We start from the raw sequence: 17,070 nt of genomic DNA, 5'->3' as shown, positions 1-17,070 counted from the left end.
CATTGGAAGAATAATTGAACCACAGATTAAATACATAACCCACGAAGGAAAGCTGATTAGCAAAAAAAAAAAAAAAAAGTCCATGCGTACATACTTTTGGTGATACCCACAGGTAAGTTTTTAAAAGTACTCAAAAAATGAGCTTCTAGCCCATGGCCCACAGTTGGAGACCTCTGCTCTAGGTGCCGGGGTGGATGAACTTCACCAGAGAAAGCAGAATGGAAACGGAAAACACAATTGCAGTTCAATGTGTTCAAATTTTCCAGCCGAAAATTTTTCTTTTCTTATTATTTTTTTTTTCTTTTGAGAGAGTCTCACTCTGTCGCCCTGGGTAGAATGCTGTGGTGTCATCATAGCTCACACCAAACTCAAACTCTTGGGCTCAAGTGATCCTCCTGCCTCCACCTCCTGGGTAGCTGGGACTACAGGTGCCTGCCACCACACCTGGCCAGTTTTTTTATTGTTAGTAGAAACAGGGTCTTGCTCTCGCTCAGGCTGGTCTGGAACCCCTGAACTCAAGCAATCCACCCTCAGCTTCCCGGAGTGCTAGGATTACAGGTGTGAACCACTCAGATGTCCCCTCCTCCAGCCTAGAAAATTGTTAAGATGTCTTCTTGCTCCCTAAATACCTGGGATTGCTCTAGTTCAGGTCTATCTGCCTTTCTCTCTTTCCTCCACCCATCTCTCCCCCTGTAGTCAATATCCATCCATTCAACTTGTCTTCAGCATAAGACAGAGCCGGTTCTCTTTGCAAGAGAGAATACCAGTCCCACCTCTATACTGTGTTAGAACGTTGGGTGTCATGCCTTCATGGACTAGCCCCCTAAATTGAAGTTAAGGGAGGCCTGGTGGCTTGATGGTTAAGAGCACAAGTTCTTGAGTCAGCCAGTCCTGGATATAAAATCTGCCTCTGCTTTTTGTTAAGTATTGATTGATGGGGGGCACATTAACTTCCCAAACCTCAGGTCCTCATCTCCAAACAGAAGATAATAATAGTCCCTGACTCCCAGGATGGTCATGTGAATGCAGTGAAGTGCTTAATAAACCTCGCCTGTTATTTTACTTACTATTCTAGATTTTTTCTGAGAAGTCATGCAAAACAGGAATGTAAATTGCAAAAAAGACAAACGCTGGGTAGAAAGACACTAAAAGAAGCTTTTTTCCAAAGGGGATGTTTATTTCAGGGAAGGGGGGCCCTCAACCAGCTGTTTTCCAGGAAATGGTCCACTTAACCCAGGGTGAGCTCTAAATTTTAATGACTAGCCAGTGTCGAAGGCCTGGAAAGAGAAGAAAACAAACAAGATGATGTAAAAATCCAAACGCAGGCTGCATAAACTCTGTGGTCTCCATGATTTAACTAGAATCCTGAGTTTGGAGATAATTCTCATCTCCATTTGGGGAAGAATCAAAACCTTCACCAATATTCCATTAGTGGCTAAAAAATAGAGTTAAATAGCAGTAAACATCCGAAAGTAAATATCAAATGTCATCAGGATCCAGGAAGGGGTAAGATGTAAATGATTAATCTGTACCCAGGGCCTTGGAGCCTTTGTCTGTGAAGTTTCTTCTGCCTGAAACCTGCTCCCTACTCCCCACCCTGGCTCCTTGTACTGTGGCAAGCTTGTCATCTGAGCTCAAATGTCCCCTCCTCCAGCAGGCCTCCCCAGGTCTCCGGTGGCGTGTCACCCCAATGTTGTTCTTTACTTTTCCCTCCCGGCAGTGCCCAATCTGTGACGACAGCTTCAGGGACTGTTTCGGCAGTGGATTCCCCAAGTAGACCCCAAGTGCCAGGTGGCCAGAAATGGTTCTCTCTAATTCGTGGCTGCAGATCTGCATAGATCCATTCCAGATCCACAGTTGAAACTCTATGTGGCTCTGTTGACTGAACAGGTTTGGTAAATGTCTTTCATCATTCATTCATTCCCTGGACGATGACTTACATCCTTTCAAGGCTGTTCAACAGTGAACACCGTCATCAGTTCACTCTGTTAGCAAATATCTATGAGTGCTTGGAACCTGGCCGGTGCTGACCTGACCAGTGACAATACAGGAGTGACCCCAGTGGGCAGGAATCCCCACTCATGTGGAGATTACACTGCAGTGGAAGGAGAGGGTCAACCAATCAAACCAGTGACGTGTGTCTGAGGAATTGCAAGGACTTTGGAGAAAAGTACAGGGGAGAACCAGGAGGGCTGAGTGGTAAGGGGGTGCAGTTTTAAAAGGGAGATATGAGGAAGGCCTCTCGAGCGGAGACCCCAACAAGTGAGGGAGTGTAGCATGGTGCATCTGCAAGAGATCATTCCAGAAAGAGAGGGCAGCAGGTTGGAAGGGGCCAAGGGGATATGCCCATGGATGGCGTGGCCAGAGTGGAGTATGGAAGGAAGAGGACAGAGGGCAGTGGCTGGGTGGCCATCACTGAAGGGCCTTCGTTGGTGCTTCTGAGGCTGGCCCTCTGAGATGGGAGAGCAAGTCACTGGCCAGCTCTGGGAAGGGATGTGGCTTTTGAAATGACTTTCCAATAACCCCACTCTAGACTAGATGGGAAGAAGGCCAGGGGCATGAGGACGTAGGGAGGCTCCTGCAAGATACTCCAGGGAACCCTGGGCTGCCTGGACCCTGGCGGGAGCAAGATGTCCAGTGAGTGTCAGTTCCCTGAAGGCAAAGCCCCTGAGGAGTCAATGGAACAAGTATGGAAAGTAAGGAGCCGGGGTGCCCAGAATGACTCAATATTTTGAGCCCCAACTGCTAAATAAATAGAGGTGCCATGCGGGCTTAGGTGTGTGACGTGTGAAATTGTTTTTATTCCACCTGAATACAGATTTTGACCGGGAAGACATGGGCACCTGTATTCTTGTAAGGGATAAATCCCATAAACAATAAAACAAAGATATAAGATAATATGTCAGAATAACAGCAGGTGCTTTGATGGTGATGAGACCATAAGTAATGACAGCCACAGGTGACCAGGGGAGCTTAAGGAGATGGCGTTAGGAGACCCAGGACAGAGGACAGCAAAGCCAATTCCTTGAGGAAAGAATGAGCTGAGGCAGTTTTAAGGTCAGAAACAGGCCAGTGTGGCTGGAAACAGAATGACCAACAGGGACGAGAATGGGGGTGAGGGGACATGGCTGTCCTTGTGTGACACTGAAGCCTTCTCCACAGCGTGGATGTTTCTTTAAATGTGATGAGAAGACCAGGGGAGCACAATGGCTCACACCTGTAATCACAGCACTCTGGGAAGCTGAAGTGGGTGGATTACTTGAGGTCAGGAGTTCAAGACCAGCCTGAGCAAGAACCAGACCCTGTCTACTAAAAATAGAAAAATTAGCTGAGTGTGGTGGGCACCTGTGGTCCCAGATACTCGGGAGGCTGAGGCTGAGGCAAGAGGACCACTTGAGTCCAAGAGTTTGAGATTGCTGTGAGCTGTGATGCCACGACACTCTACCCAGGGTGACAGAGTGAGACTCTGTCTCAAAAAAAAAAATTAAGTAATTAATCAAAAAACCTGGGGCTTCCTATTTTATATGAAGTAGCCAGAAAAGGCTGTGCTGATAAAATGATGTAAAAATGAGGTAGGGACCGTGGCAGCGCCTCTGGCTCAAAGGAGTAGGGCACCAGTCCCATGTGCCAGAGGTGGCGGGTTCAAACCCAGCCCTGGCCAAAAAATGCAAAAAAATAAATGTGATGAAAAGCATCTGAAGATTTTTTTTTTTTTTTTTTTTTGCAGTTTTTTGCAGAGGCTGGGTTTGAACCTGCCACCTCGGGCATATGGGGCCAGCCCCATACCCCTTTGAGCCACAGGCACTGCCCCCACATCTGAAGGTTTTAAGCAGGGAGAATTGTCACCTGATTTCTTCTTCAACAAAAGGTAACTTTGGGGAACGGATTAGCTTGCCAGAGAGGGGAGACTATAGAAGGGGGAGAACCAGTGTGAGTCTGGGGGAGCTGTCCGGCTGTCCAGCCAAAGCCGGACATGGGCTTGGAAAGGGCCAAGACGGTGGATAACCAGCGAGATGAGGGACTGTGCTGTAAGGAGAGACGATGGGCTGTGTGAACTGGGAGAAAGGCTTCCAGAAAGAACAAAGGATGCGGCTGGTGTGGGGAGGGGAGAACGGTGGGACCCGGGATCCCTGCTCTCTTCCGGTCCTGGTAAGTGTGACATTAACAAGGAAGCAGGAACCGGGAGACATATTCTGGCACTTTTATTCTATTTATTATTTATTTATTTATTTATTTGCAGTTTTTTTGGCCAGAGCGGGGTTTGAACCCGCCACCTTTGGTATATGGGGCCAGTACCCTACTCCTTGAACCCATTCTGACACTTTTAAAACATTTCGGCAAATATGACGTGCCTACGGAATAGCACGCAAATCGGGAGTCTGGAGCCTAATGGGTGACCCTGGAGTGATACCCCCTGAAAGATCCTCTGCACGGCTTCCATCCCGCACCCCCTTCCAACCCGCACCCCCTTCCATCCCACACCCCCTCTATCCCACACCCCCTTCCAACCTACACCCCCCTCTATCCCACACCCCCTTCCCTCCCACACCCCTTTCCATCCCGCACCCCTTTCCATCCGCACCCCCCTCTATTTCACACCCTTCCATCCGCACCCCTTTCCATCCGCACCCCGCTTCCATCCCCCTTCCATCCCGCACCACACGCACACTACCGCCCTGGCCTCAGGCAACAGGTAACTTTTATTGGTGTTTTGAACCCTGTGGTCAGAGGTGAGCGTGGAGCATTTGCCCGTGCATTTCTTAGAAAAATCCCTCACTTGTTTTCTTCCTCTTGGGTTGAACACGGGGTTTTGTTCTGTGACAACTGCTTGTCTTATTCTCCTTCCTCCCGCGGGGAGGCGCTCGCGCGCAGCCCGCGGGCAGGTTGCCCTTCACCCCGCCCACTTTTTCTTGCCTCAGGGTCACCGGGGCACCGAGCCACCGCAGGAGCTGTGACTGCAAAGCCCCGCTCCTCTCAGGAAGCAGGTCACCGCCTCCCGTCCCTTCCCTTCTCAGGTTCTTTTACTCGTCCAATCCCAACGGATGGCTCTTCTTAAGGAATCACCAGTTTACCGCTTTTGCAATAGTCACTTTGATGTTTTGATGAAAATACTGCCACGCTGAGTTCTGTCCTGAGAATTAATATTTCCTCCCCCCCGCCTTTCCCTTCCTCCCTCCTTCTTACTGTTGCTGTGATTATTTCTTTTGGAAATAATTCCCCTTGCTCTCTGCCTCCATAAATCTCTGAATCCCAGCAAAAGGAAGTGAACAAAATTAACAGCCAGTTACATGTGGGAGATGCGCTCTCCCCTCCGCCGATGCACCGGAGTAGGACACCTTCGGAACAAAAGATCCACCTCCTTTTTCATCTATTTTTACTTCTCCGGAGACCTCTGTCCCCTGGGTTTTTTTATTAGAGAACTGTTTTCCCCTCCTGGGCTCTGCACACATGTTTTCTATATAATATTAAACAGTCATCTTTGCGTCTCCCACATCCTGGTATGCTCTAAACTCACAGACCACATTTCTCAAACACTGGATACAAACCTATACTGGCTAACTGTTGGCAAAATAAAACAGCACTTACAATGGCCCTCTCTTTGGTCTCTCTTCTCACAGCTTAATTGAGATATGATTTACAAACCATAATATTCACCCTTTTAAAGTCTGCATGTTAACGTTTTTAATTTTTTTTTGCTGAGTTATGTATTGGGCTTTTTTTCTTTTCTTTAAATAGGGCCACTGGGTGAACATTTTAATACAATCCCACACACACCCCTTTCCCCCTTTGTAAAAGGGCAGGGACATGGAAACAGCAAAGAGCAGATTCTCTTTCACACTCCAGGAATGTTTTTATTAATTGCATCGTGCCATTTACAACTTACTTCCTGTGTTTTGATTTTAACCTGTTCAAGTCTTTCAAATCTGCTTCCTAGAAGCTGCGTTGCATAATTTGTGCACCATTGAGATTTTTCTTTTGAGTTAGAGTTTCGTGGGGGGATTTTGTCCATTTGTTTGTTCGTGTTTATTTGGGGTCTTCAACTCCTTGCTTTATCTGCTGGGCTAATTAGAGAAACTTGGAATGTACCTTCTTGGCATGACACGCTGTGCGGAAATATTTGGTATTCAGAGCTAAGCGTACAAGCTCGTAGCATTCCGACTTTTGAAATTGGTAGAAGGGAAGAGCGTTAGAAATATAGATAAGGCAAAAAAACCCAGAACTTCTTCCCAATATTAAAATCTGATTGATTGTATAGTTTGGCTTTAAACTCTCTGAATCTCCATTTCTTCCTTTGAAGAATAGGCATTAAAATAACTACGTCCGAAGGACAGCTTAAGGATCCCGGGAAATAAGTCATGTAAGAGCCCCCAGAACATAATCAATATATTTTTTAATGTGTAAGTATTTTACTGAATGTGAATCTTGAAGAACTTCATTCATGGTGTAAGGATTCTGTTTCTGTCAAGGTGCATTAACGAAACCATAGTTTTCCTGTTAGAAGATTGTGTGCTAGTTTGATTAATCACTCAACAAACAGGTCATTACTTGCTGTGTACCAGACCCTGGGGACTGAAAGGAGCGCGGGCAGACAGAGGCAGGTGGAGAAGGGAGGTAGGGTTGTGCAAATAAACATATGAGCACAAACCACGCAAGGGTTATGGAAGAAACTCCTAGGGTGGGTGTATGTTCAAAGCAATTTAAAAAAAAGTGTATTTTGTTGATAAACTTATGCCTATGGGCAGAGAAAAATTTTCTGAACCAACCATGAGAAATTGGTTACTCAAGTTTTCTTTTTTATGATAGGAACTAAGAAAGTAGATAGGAGAATTTCTTCTACTTCTTATTTTATATCTTTCTATCAAATTTGAACTTGCTAGTTATAAATGCATGTATTTATCATTTGTTTGTTTAAATGTCATAGACATTCTCTGACCAGCAGGCTGAGACGCCATTTTTAATTTTCTTATGTTAGGCTTTACTAAAAGCAAAACCTATTGTTTAGAATGAACAAATGATTAACTGTTTGAAATATTTAATTTGCCATGCCAAACTAACCAGACATTGAACATAATATTATTATACTTGGAAAGACAAAGGTCTTTACAAGAGTGCAAGAATTCACAGACCCGGCGGCACCTGTGGCTTAGTGAGTAGGGCGTTGGCCCCATATACCAAGGGTGGCGGGTTCAAACTTGGCCCCGGCAAACTGCAACAAAAAAATAGCTGGGCGTTGTGGCAGGCACCTGCAGTCCCAGCTACTCGGGAGGCTGAGGCAGGAGAATTGCCTAAGTCCAGGAGTTGGAAGTTGCTGTGAGCTGTGATGCTACGGCACTCTACCGAGGGCCATAAAGTAAAACTCTGTCTCTACAAAAAAAAAAAAAAAAAAGAATTCACAGACCCACACCAAACTGTTACCAGGCTGCTCTTGCCCACAAAGTTTGCCCTGACAATAACACTTTCATTTGACAGATATTTATTAAGCACCTGCAGTATACCAGGAATCATTCTGGACACTGGTGATAAAGCAAAGCCTCCAGGGAGTCACGGTCCAGATTCTAGTTGGAAGAGATAGATAAGAAATAAGTAAAGCGGGTGGTGCCTGCGGCTCAAAGGAGGAGGGCGCCGGCCCCATATACCGGAGGTGGTGGGTTCAAACCCGGCCCTGGCCAAAAACTGCAAAAAAAAAAAAAGCATTAAGCAAAGCAAATATATCATCTATAATATACATGTATCTTTCTTATTATAGGGCTTGGATGATGTGGCTCTGGGTACTGCTTTTACTTTTTAGTTAATAGTTCATGTGAACCCTACATGCTAAAGGGAACAAAGCTCTATCTTATATATATAGAAATGTAAACTCATAGCCGTATTTATTCACAGTCATTACAATAATTGTTAATCTCTTAAAAGTACCTTATAATATATACATATATATGTATGTGTATATATATATATATAATTGCAGGGCATGCCTGTTTTTATCCATTGCAGATTAAGTAAATAAATGCTACTTTATAGTCATAAGGGAAAATACTCTGAGACAGACAAAAAAAAAAAAATGACTCTGAGATGCGTTGCTTTCAGCCTACTCTAAGACACTCACCACTATTTAAAAAAATAACCCTTGGTTCAATTAGCTGACTTTCCAAACCTTCCCTGCCTCCCTTGGAATGTGTTTCCAAGGAAGGGCTGGCTCTCAAGTCCTCTTTGTCTTTTGATTCCTTCTCTTTCCCTTTCTCTTGTGTTCAGTTCTTAACTCTGTACTTTCTAATTAAAGTAACGATTTTGTAGAGCCAGGCTCAGTGGCTCACATCTGTAATCCTGGCACTCAGGGAGGCCTATGTGGGTAGATAGATTGCTTGCGCTCAGGAGTTTGAGACCAACCTGAGCAAGAATGAGACACCATCTCTACTAAAAATAGAAAAAAATAGCCAGGCATCTTGGTAGGGGTGTGGGGGCACCTGTAGTCCCAGCTACTCGGGAGGCTGAGGCAGGAGGATTGCTGGAGCCCAGGAGTTTGAGGTTGCTGTGAGCTGTGATGCTACAGCACTCTACCTAGGGTGACAGAGCAAGATTGTGTCTCAAAAATAAACTAATCAAATTAAATTAGGGCCAGGCACAGTGGCTCACACCTATAATCCTAACACTCTTGGAAGGCTGAGGCAGGTAGACCAGCCTGAGCCAGAGTTAGACCTCATCTCTAAAACAGCTAGGGATTATGGTGGGTGCCTGTAGTCACAGCTACTTGGGAGGCTGAGGCAAAAAAATCACTTGAACCCAAGAGTTTGAGGTTGCTGTGAGTTTTGACGCCATGCACTCTACCAAGGGTGATAAAGCGAGACTCTTATCTCTAAAAAAAAAAAAAAAAAAATTTAAATAACTATTTTGTAACCCGGCATTTTCTTCTCTCTCTCTTTTTTTTTTTTTTTTTTTTTTTGCTGTTTTTTTGGCCGGGGCTGGGTTTGAACCTACCACCTCTGGCATATGGGGCCGGCGCCCTACTTCTTTGAGCCACAGGCGCTGCCCTGTAACCCGGCATTTTCACTATGACTGGCTAAGGGCTAAATTAATCTCTTCTTTCTTCACACAGGAATCTCTGGTAGATTGTGCTAGGACACTGGTTCTCAACCAGAGGTGATCCCACACCCATCTCCCTTCCAAGGGGACATTTGTCAAATGTGACAGTTTTGACATTTTTGATTGTCATGACTGTGGAGGGAACAGCTACCGGCATCATTGGGGTGGGGCCAGGGACGCTGGTGGGCATTCTACCAAGCACAGACAGCGCCCAGCAGCAAAGAATGAGCCAATCCAAAATATCTCTGGTGCTGAGGATGAGAATCTCGCATCCAGAGGAACTGGGGAAGGTGATGAAGTAGAGGAGTGGAGGGCATTGTCTGCTTATGATGTGAAGAGACAGCACACACATTTGGTCCTTGCTGGTGGTGATTCTCTTCTAATGACGAATCTTTATTCTTCCCCCATAAGGCCTGGGTGTGGGACTTAGATAACTGCCTGACCGATCACAGCCCAGTGGGATAAGTGGAACTGGGAAGACTATTCTGTAGCTGTAAGACATGAGATCCTTGGTTTTCTTATCTAGGTACATTCAATTGCAAATGGTGTTCAGCAGCAAACCAAACTATTTTTTTCCTGAGTCTTTTGTTTCCAAATCAATGAGAACAAAGAATGTCCATGCTCCATTCAAGCCGTTTTCATAATTCTGGAGTAAAAGAGGAAGCAATAGTTGGGCCATTTAAACTACACCGTGATAAAAAGGCCTGCTTATTAACCTTGTAAACATTCTATGAAAGTACAAGGGGAACCTTTATAAAGAACAGCCAAGTGTCCTTTTTATACAAGAGCCCTTTGTACTTTGAAATGTTCATACGTCTGTAAAATAGAAGTGAACAGAATAGCCTAGAATAATGCAATTTCCAGGTCTTCTAGGAATGATTCCGTTAGAATATTATTTTTTGGCATTTTTAACAGGCAGAAGATTAAGTTACCTCAAGATCAGTGCCTCTTAAAAAAAAAAAAAAAACGCTTTGCACCCATGTTTAACAAGCCATCAGAGTAGATTCAAAGGAGGGCTAATTGAGCACTGGGTGTTTGAAGCATTCGGATGATGACCTGGGTTTCTTCTTGAAAACACCAACAGCACAGCCTGGCAGGAAGCAGGGATTACACAAGAGACTTGATTGAAACCTGCCCTCCAAAGTGGAAGAAAAACTTTCAGTGAGAAACCGTGAAGTTTGAAATCGCTGCCTGTTGTATTACTCCTCCTTCAAAGGGCCTCCCACCTGATGAAAGGGAGCTTCTCCTCTTACCCCAGTTCGGAGCTGCCAGAGAAATTCACCCAAAAAGTGTGCTTTAGTAAGAATGATCCACCCTTCAGAGGAGAGGAGTCACCCTTAGCCTGACTCCATTCTATCGACATGTGTTTTGTAATCCCCTCTGGTGTCCCAAGGCCAGTGAAGTCACAGCCTCTGATAAGATTGTGAAGCCAAATGCATTCACTGCTAAACCATATTTTTAATGCTTTCCCCCACCAACTTCAATTCTCTCTTTCGTAGGTCAGCTTTGGCAGGATTCAGCCAAATAAAGTTATGCAAAGACAACCTCCCAGGGAGATTTCATGAAGAAGATGTTTTTCATTTAAATCCTTAGGCCTCACCTCACAGATGCAAAGGGCAGAAAATTACTAACTTACTATCAGATAATCAATAACTGAAGGAGCTTGGCCAGCCTCGAGTTATTTTTTCTAAGGGAGAAAAAAAACACAACACAGGCACTCTTCCCAGCAGAACCTAGGGGGTGGAGGGGAACCTCTCTCTCCTAAAATCCAGAAGTTTGCTGGCAGCAATTCAGTACATCCCTGACCAAAGGGTAAAAAAAATGTTGCCTAACTGGTTTGACTCTTCCATCTGGCTACTACCAAGAGAAGTAAACAGAATCTTATCCTTTCAGCTGAGTCTGACTTGGGCATCATTTGCAAGTAAATATTTATTGATCTCAGCACTATTCCATTGCCACCACGGCTGTCTTTGGAGCAGATTGACTGAAACATTGTTCCGGATTAAGCTGTCTCCATAGCAACGGCCCGGGAGAGTGTGCACCCCACCCCACCTCCCTCTTTGGCCACAGGGAGGGGTTGAGGGGGTATTTGGTGACACTCTGCTTTCTGGTCGGTAGGTTGTAGTCGAATTGAGGAACGTTCTTCCTTTGCTCTCTGGGTTCCAGTCCATGAGGATTTGTGCTGATTGCTTTGCCCATCTCGGTAACTTCCACACACGGGCATTTTTTTTCTCCCTCTCTCTCTTCATTCAGGAAGTGGAGAGCTGAGCCCTGAGATTCTTTCTGCTCCGATGATATAAACAAATCGCAGAGGAAGTCAAGTCAAACTTTCCTTTGCGTCTTTTGTTCTCCCAACTAGCAATTCAGAAAACAGAGCCAACTTTTTTTGGATGCCTTTTTAAGGATTGCTCTTAACTGGAAAGGCGGAAACCTTCTTGCTTTTTTTTTTTTTTCGTATTCATAAAAACAAAGATTCTCTTAATGTCATTTTTCAAACAAAGTGGAACTGCCCCAGAAGTTAAAAAAAAAAAAATGCTGGCTTTTGAGATGTTTCAAACCAAATTGCTCTTTTTTTTCATTATGGGATTACCTAAATTGTCGTTCTTTCCTTCGGAAATCTTAAGGCTAAAATACAAACAGGAGAACAATATGCTGGATAAAGGCTAAACCTGAAAAGAAGCTTCAAGCCCTCAAAGACACAGCCAAGGAAAGCTAACAGGATTCGGTACAGGTGCCAGTGGTGGCCTGCCCCCGACAGAAAGGAGACATCGTATCTGTCTGATCTGCAGATACTGCTTTAAACATCATAGATAATTAAGTCCTTCCCAGCGTGGAGGTTATTTGAAGTTTTATCATAAGCTTCACAAGATTTATCTCTGGGTTTCAGTGAAGGCTCAACCAGAGGCACCTGATAATCTGGGTGACAGACTCATCACACCTCTCTTGTCATCTCATAAAAGCAGCTCTGTGCTAAATCACTGAAGGAAAGTAGAATGGAATATGTAACAGATATTTTCAGAGATAGCCCAGAGATGGCCTCTCACCCTGGGTGTTCTATTACATTACAACTGGCTCCAAAAAGTAAGGAAGCTGCGACAGCCACATGGATGCCTTATGCCTACATGGTCTGTCTTAAACTGGCCCTCTCTATACGCAGGTGGGTGGCCAACACTGAACACAGCTTTATTCTCTCATAAAGGACATTAGAGTTCAAGTACAAGCTTGAGCTGCTTCCTGAGTGTTCTCTTTTGTAAAAAGGTATATGGTGGTAGTATGATAGGGTTAGAAACAATATGTTATAGATACAGAGAGGTGTCTCTCATCTGGTTACAGAGAGAGATGTATTGCACTTGGTTACAGATAGAGAGATGTATCTCACGTGGTTATTGATAGAGAGATGTATCTCACGTGGTTATTGATAGAGAGATGTATCTCACGTGGTTATTGATAGAGAGATGCATCTCACGTGTTTATTGATAGAGAGATGTATCTCACGTGGTTATTGATAGAGAGATGTATCTCACGTGGTTATTGATAGAGAGATGCATCTCACGTGGTTATTGATAGAGAGATGTATCTCACGTGGTTATTGATAGAGAGATGTCTCTCACTTGGTTATAGAGAGAGAGATGTGTCTCACTTGGTTATAGAGAGAGATGTATCGCACGTGGTTATTGATAGATGCATCTCACGAGGTTATTGATAGATGTATCTCACATGGTTATAGAGAGAGAGAGATGTATCTCACTTGGTTATAGAGAGAGAGATGTGTCTCACTTGGTTATAGAGAGAGATGTATCTCACGTGGTTATTGATAGATGCATCTCACGTGGTTATTGATAGATGTATCTCACATGGTTATAGAGAGAGAGAGATGTATCTCACGTGGTTATTGATAGAGAGATGTATCTCACGTGGTTATTGATAGAGAGATGCATCTCACGTGGTTATTGATAGAGAGATGTATCTCACGTGGTTATTGATAGAGAGATGCATCTCACGTGGTTATTGATAGAGAGATGTATCTCACGTGGTTATTGATAGAGAGATGTATCTCACGTGGTTATTGATAGAGAGATGTATCTCACGTGGTTATTGATAGAGATGCATCTCACGTGTTTATTGATAGAGAGATGCATCTCACGTGGTTATTGATAGAGAGATGTATCTCACGTGGTTATTGATAGAGAGATGTATCTCACGTGGTTATTGATAGAGAGATGTATCTCACGTGGTTATTGATAGAGATGCATCTCACGTGTTTATTGATAGAGAGATGTATCTCACGTGGTTATTGATAGAGAGATGCATCTCACGTGCTTATTAATAGAGAGATGTATCTCACATGGTTATTGATAGAGAGATGTATCTCACTTGGTTATAGAGAGAGAGATGTGTCTCACTTGGTTATAGAGAGAGATGTATCTCACGTGGTTATTGATAGATGCATCTCACGAGGTTATTGATAGATGTATCTCACATGGTTATAGAGAGAGAGAGATGTATCTCACTTGGTTATAGAGAGAGAGATGTGTCTCACTTGGTTATAGAGAGAGATGTATCTCACGTGGTTATTGATAGATGCATCTCACGTGGTTATTGATAGATGTATCTCACATGGTTATAGAGAGAGAGAGATGTATCTCACGTGGTTATTGATAGAGAGATGTATCTCACGTGGTTATTGATAGAGAGATGCATCTCACGTGGTTATTGATAGAGAGATGTATCTCACGTGGTTATTGATAGAGAGATGCATCTCACGTGGTTATTGATAGAGAGATGCATCTCACCTGGTTATTGAGAGAGATGTATCTCACGTGGTTATTGATAGAGATGTATCTCACGTGGTTATTGATAGAGAGATGCATCTCACGTGGTTATTGATAGAGAGATGCATCTCACGTGGTTATTGATAGAGAGATGTATCTCACGTGGTTATTGATAGAGAGATGTATGTCACATGGTTATTGATAGATGTATCTCACTTGGTTATTGATAGAGAGATGCATCTCACGTGGTTATTGATAGAGAGATGCATCTCAAGTGGTTATTGATAGAGAGATGTATCTCACGTGGTTATTGATAAAGAGATGTATCTCACGTGGTTATTGATAGAGAGATGTATCTCACATGGTTATTGATAGAGAGATGCATCTCACGTGGTTATTGATAGAGAGATGCATCTCACGTGGTTATTGATAGAGAGGTGCATCTCACGTGTTTATTGATAGAGAGATGCATCTCACGTGGTTATTGATAGAGAGATGTATCTCACGTGGTTATTGATAGAGAGATGTATCTCACATGGTTATTGATAGATGTATCTCACTTGGTTATTGATAGAGAGATGCATCTCAAATGGTTATTTATAGAGAGATGTATCTCACGTGGTTATTGATAGAGAGATGCATCTCACGTGGTTATTGATAGAGAGATGTATCTCACGTGGTTATTGATAGAGAGATGTATCTCATGTGTTTATTGATAGATGTATCTCATGTGGTTATTGATAGAGAGATGTATCTCATGTGGTTATTGATAGATGTATCTCATGTGGTTATTGATAGAGAGATGTATCGCATTTATGAACCTTATGATATTTGCAGTGATTTGTGTCAGAACACCTTTGTTCAGTCACAAATGTCTCTCCGTCTTCATCTATAAATACGTATATCTACAGCATATAGACTGTATACCTATTTCTAGACTAATAGGTATATAAAATCCCTTATGCAAGTTGTAATTGATTGTGTAATGATTGAATAAACAGTGGATGAAAGGATAATCTTCTGTTCTGGAAGCCAGCTTTAATTCACGCTTTATTTTATATTCATTAAACTGTTTATTTACTCGTCTACATTCTCTGTTGATTACTTTCTGGGCATGCTTTTCCCTTGAGCAATGACCAGGCTGAGAAAATGATTTTATTTACATTGCAAAGGAGAGAGACAGACAGAAATCCAGAGGCAGCAACTTGCATGGATGAATCCAAAGTATGGGATCATCAGTGTCACAGGCCAGAGGCACCTCCACGCTCTGGAACCTGCGATCATCAGTGTCACAGGCCACAGACACCTCCACGTCCTGGAACCTCGGATCATCAGTGTCACAGGCCACATGCACCTCCACGTCCTGGAACCTGGGATCATCAGTGTCACAGGCCACAGGCACCTCCACGTCCTGGAATCTGGGATCATCAGTGTCACAGGCCACAGGCACCTCCACGTCCTGGAACCTGGGATCATCAGTGTCACAGGCCACATGCACCTCCACATCCTGGAACCTGCGATCATCAGTGTCACAGGCCACATGCACCTCCACGCTCTGGAACCTGGGATCATCAGTGTCACAGGCCAGAGGCACCTCCATGTCCTGGAACCTGGGATCATCAGTGTCACAGGCCACAGGCACCTCCACGTCCTGGAACCTGGGATCATCAGTGTCACAGGCCACAGGCACCTCCACGTCCTGGAACCTGGGATCATCAGTGTCACAGGCCACAGACACCTCCACGTCCTGGAACCTGGGATCATCAGTGTCACAGGCCAGAGGCACCTTCACGTTCTGGAACCTGGGATCATCAGTGTCACAGGCCACAGGCACCTCCACGTCCTGAAACCTGCGATCATCAATGTCACAGGCCACATGCACCTCCACGTCCTGGAACCTGCGATCATCAGTGTCACAGGCCACATGCACCTCCACGCTCTGGAACCTGGGATCATCAGTGTCACAGGCCAGAGGCACCTCCACATCCTGGAACCTGGGATTATCAGTGTCACAGGCCAGAGGCACCTCCATGCTCTGCAACCTGCGATCATCAGTGTCACAGGCCACATGCACCTCCACGTCCTGGAACCTGGGATCATCAGTGTCACAGGCCACAGGCACCTCCACGTCCTGGAACCTGGGATCATCAGTGTCACAGGCCAGAGGCACCTCCACGTCCTGGAACCTGCGATCATCAATGTCACAGGCCACATGCACCTCCACATCCTGGAACCTGTGATCATCAGTGTCACAGGCCACACGCACCTCCATGTCCTGGAACCTGGGATCATCAGTGTCACAGGCCACAGGCACCTCCATGTCCTGGAACCGTTTTCGGAGCTCTAATGTAGAAACATGTAATACCTATAATGCTCCTGAATTTCTGTAAAGCAAACAGAGCCTTGATGCCTTGATGTGGTTGCCATATATTTACAGAATTCAACAATCGCCTTCCACAACTGTGTGCTGGGCGCTGGGACACAAAGATGGATACTGCTGGCTAGTCCCCTATGCAGACTAAGCACATACTTCAAGGACCAGAAAAGTTATTTTTAATTTTGTTGTGCTGATATGTTATTGTTCCTTTGCTTTTGCTTTTGCTTTTTTTACTTGAGACAAAGTCTCTCTCACTTTGTTGCCCTGAGTAGAGTGCCGTGGCATTACAGCTCACATCAACCTCCAACTCCTGGGCTCAAGCGATTCTCTTGCGTCAGCCTCCCCAGTAGCTGAGACTACAGGCACCCGCCACAACGCCCAGCTATTTTTTTGTTTGGCAGGCCTGGCTGGGTTCAAACTGCCAGCCCTGGTGCATGTGGCCAGCACCCTATCCACTGAGCTATGGCACCACCTGTTTTCGTTCCTTTGTTTTGTTTTGTTTTTGAAGCAGTTGCCCACTCTGTTGCCCAGGCTAGAGGCATCATCACAGCTCACAGCAACCTCAAACTCCTGGGCTCAAGTGATCCTCCTGCCTCACCCTCCCAAGTAACTGGAACTACAGGCACCCTTCACCAACTCTGGCTAATTTTTCTACTTTTAGTAGAAACAGGGTCCTGAGCTCAAGAGATCTTCCCACCTCAGCCTTCCAGAGTGTTTCAACTTCCCAGCTTGAAAGTTATCCTTTAGATTAGGACAAGGGGTTTGGGATGGATTTAATCATCTGCAATGGTCTGCAAAATTGTGCACAGATGTATCATTTTCTGAGCAGAAAGTCCTGACAGA

Source organism: Nycticebus coucang, chromosome 21, assembly GCF_027406575.1.
Source record: "Nycticebus coucang isolate mNycCou1 chromosome 21, mNycCou1.pri, whole genome shotgun sequence".
NCBI classification, from domain to species: domain Eukaryota; kingdom Metazoa; phylum Chordata; class Mammalia; order Primates; family Lorisidae; genus Nycticebus; species Nycticebus coucang.
This window is presented reverse-complemented; position numbering follows the sequence as displayed.